The following is a 3571-nucleotide window of genomic DNA, read 5'->3' as shown; positions in this document are numbered from 1 at the left end:
TTACTCGTATAATCCGGACGCTTACGTAACACTGTTACGTGCGAATCTATTATGGAATGTGATCCGACTTTGGCGACTCGCTTTGTTATGATTCGTACGTCGAAAGTTCGATGTGAATTTCTTTTCGGGTACACGAGAATGATCGATAGAAAAATGTTCTCGAGCACCTGTAATGTATAATTGTTACTTCCTTGGCTAAGTAACCCTTGAAATTACACTTGTGTATTTGCACTTCAATGACTCTGACACTGTCCGTAAAAAAAACTTTTGAATGGTGATCCGCCTCCTTACTTGCACTGTTTGGAATAAAATATCCTCGTCGCCAATTGCTAGGTATTTTATAAGGCCGTGGGTGGGTACTTAATAACAGATGGCACATAAATATATAAGGCTTTATTCTTGTGTACAATTCTAGGCAGCGGTCACACTGAGAGTGAGCTAGTGAGACTCGGAGCAAGCCGGTAGACGCGCGACACTGGAGCACACATACGCGCACACACACGCCGTACGATATTGCTCCGCACGCACACGCATTCACGCATGCTTGACGCGTACATACACCACAGATCCGTTTTTTCCTCCGGGCGACAACGCTTTCGCGAAGGCCCGCAAGGTAGAACAAAAACCGTCCACCCCCCAATCGACGGGGAGCTTACAGCGTGCGTGATGCGTTCAATGGCATAAAAATACACCGTCATTAACATTGGATTTCTCCCAGGGCTTAGGATCGACTGACTCGTGTGCAACGGCTGTTCACACGAAACCCTTCTCCACGTCAGTCCTCCAGGGCCTCGCTGGAGTATTTGCTACTACCACCAAGATCTGCACCGACGGTGGCTCCAGGCAGGCTCACGCCCAGACCCTTCTGCGCACACCGCCGCAACCCTCCTACTCGTCAGGGCTTCATGACGGTCAAAGCCGCCTCTCTTGCCGCTGACGGCCGAGTATAGGCGCGACGCTTCAGCGCCATCCATTTTCAGGGCTAGTTGCTTCGGCAGGTGAGTTGTTACACACTCCTTAGCGGATTCCGACTTCCATGGCCACCGTCCTGCTGTCTTAAGCAACCAATGCCTTTCATGGTATCCCATAAGCGTCGACTTTGGCTCCTTAACTCGGCGTTTGGTTCATCCCATAGCGCCACTTCTGCTTACCAAAAGTGGCCCACTTGGCACTCTGATCCGAGATCTCGTGGCTTCATAGTTCAAGCAAGCCAGAGATCTCACCCATTCAAAGTTGGAAAATAGGTTGAGGTCGTTTCGGCCCCAAGGCCTCTAATCATTCGCTTTACCGGATGAGACTCGTGTAAATTTTGTACGCGAGTGCCAGCTATCCTGAGGGAAACTTCGGAGGAAACCAGCTACTAGATGGTTCGATTAGTCTTTCGCCCCTATACCCAGTTCCGACGATCGATTTGCACGTCAGAATCGCTACGGACCTCCATCAGGGTTTCCCCTGACTTCGTCCTGACCAGGCATAGTTCACCATCTTTTGGGTCTCAACGTGTACGCTCTGGGTGCGCCTCTTCTCGCAATGAGAACGAGACGCCCCGGGAGTGCGGGGCCGCATCGTGACGCGACCCATCCTCCCTCGGTCAGCGCTAGGCTGACCTTTACTTCCATTGCGCCTTTAGGTTTGAGTCTCCCAATGACTCGCGCACATATTAGACTCCTTGGTCCGTGTTTCAAAACGGGTCCTGAAAGTACCCAAAGCAATAGCGTCGCCGACCGGTAACAATATAAAATTCGAATGAGCCGGTCATAGAACACCGCCGACCAACAGCTGGCCAGGCCCGATGACGGCGCTAGGTCCGAACCACCGGGAATCGCTGACCGCGCTTCCGTCGGGTTTCGACGCAGTCGAATGCGGCTCTACACCGTGCGGGTACAGTCGGACGGGGCACTGGGGGTCTGACACGACGCGAACGACGTGACAGGCTTTCACCCAGACCGCAGACCGGCACCCAACGGGTCGCGACGTCCTACTAGGGGAGAAGTGCACGCCGGCGTCACCGGACATAAACACCGCGGACGAGTGCCGTGGACGCGAGGTCCCAGCATCACGAGCCACGGCGAAGCCGGTTTCGCTGACGATGAATCTCCCCGTTCGATCTTTCGGGTTTCTCAGGTTTACCCCTGAACGGTTTCACGTACTCTTGAACTCTCTCTTCAAAGTTCTTTTCAACTTTCCCTCACGGTACTTGTTCGCTATCGGTCTCGTGGTCATATTTAGCCTTGGATGGAGTTCACCACCAACTTAGAGCTGCACTCTCAAGAAACCCGACCCTGAGGAGAGATTCTCCCGTGGCGCGTCCCGGTCACTACGGGCCTGGCACCCTCTACGGGTAAGTGGCCCCATTCAAGATGGACTTGGACTCGGATCGACGCCCCGGGATAAGCGAATCCTCCCGAACACTACATTTCCCAGCGGCAGAACCGCGGGATTCAGTGCTGGGCTATTTCCTGTTCGCTCGCCGCTACTAAGGAAATCCTGTTTAGTTCCTTTTCCTCAACTTATTAATATGCCTCAATTCAGCGGGTAGTCTCGCCTGCTCTGAGGTCGTCAAAGAATCGTCCGAACAAAACATATCGTGGTGTGTTTTTCAACGTAGACGACTAGGGTGTGATCGAGAGGGGGAGCGCAAAATAAAAAAAAAATCCCGGACGATCATCGAAAATCTGACTTCGCGGATATTCTTATTTTTCACTCCACCTTTTCTCGTCAACCCGACAAACGACACGCGCGCGCCACACAACCGTCATCAATTCGACGATGAGGCGTTTGGCACGCGGGTCTTTTCTCTTACAAAAATTTCTGCTAACGGCAACCCGTTCGTCAAAACGGGCGGCAACACAGGTATCGCGCGGCTCGGATCGACGTTCCTCTCGACTATTATACTAGCGCTGGGACGCGACGACCGGCCACACGAGCGCGATGCACCAACCCGCCGACTTTTGCGCGTCTGACGCGAGTCGTACCGTGTCAGTCTCTCAAAATCGTTTGAGGCGACGCCGCGGGCTCGCGCGCGGACCACAGCAGTGAACGCCCAATTCTTGCACACGCGACTCTCGCTCCTTTTGCGAGGTGGGGCCACGTGCAGTAGTTTGTTTTGTCACGACCCTCAGCCAGGCGTGGTCCGGGATATGTATCCGTGGACCGCAATGTGCGTTCGAAATGTCGATGTTCATGTGTCCTGCAGTTCACAAGTAGACGCGCAATTAGCTGCGTTCTTCATCGACCCACGAGCCAAGTGATCCACCGTTCAGGGTGATCGTTTTTCCACTTTGCATCGGTGTCTCCGGCCGCACCTCGAATCAAAACGGAGGGCAGAGGAGACACTTTGACAATTGTTCGGTTGTGACGCCGGCTGGTAAGTATGACCTAACGCTTCTCCGGTGTCAACAATTCGGTCAACTGAAGGATCAGATGATGCATTTTGCCCCCCAGAATATCCCCGCTCAGGTGGGACCGCGAAAGTCTTGTCGACAGGCATATTTGACCCCCTCTTATTCGACGCTTTCTTTGGATTTGTTGTTGTTTTCGCGGCCGCTCTGGTTATTCGTTTCTTAGGCGG

The 3571-nt window shown here is 53.2% G+C and overlaps 1 non-coding gene across 1 annotated transcript; it reads right to left on the bottom strand.

Moving 5' to 3' along the window:
* Positions 1-3112: 3112 nt before the first annotated feature.
* LOC125501984 lies at positions 3113-3267 on the bottom strand. Its single transcript, XR_007279728.1, has one exon. It is a non-coding gene; the product is annotated as a 5.8S ribosomal RNA (ribosomal RNA).
* Between the last annotated feature and the right edge of the window lie 304 nt (positions 3268-3571).

The sequence above is a fragment of the Athalia rosae genome, chromosome 7 (genome assembly GCF_917208135.1).
Source record: "Athalia rosae chromosome 7, iyAthRosa1.1, whole genome shotgun sequence".
Taxonomy (NCBI): Eukaryota; Metazoa; Arthropoda; class Insecta; order Hymenoptera; family Athaliidae; genus Athalia; species Athalia rosae.
This window is presented reverse-complemented; position numbering and strand designations above follow the sequence as displayed.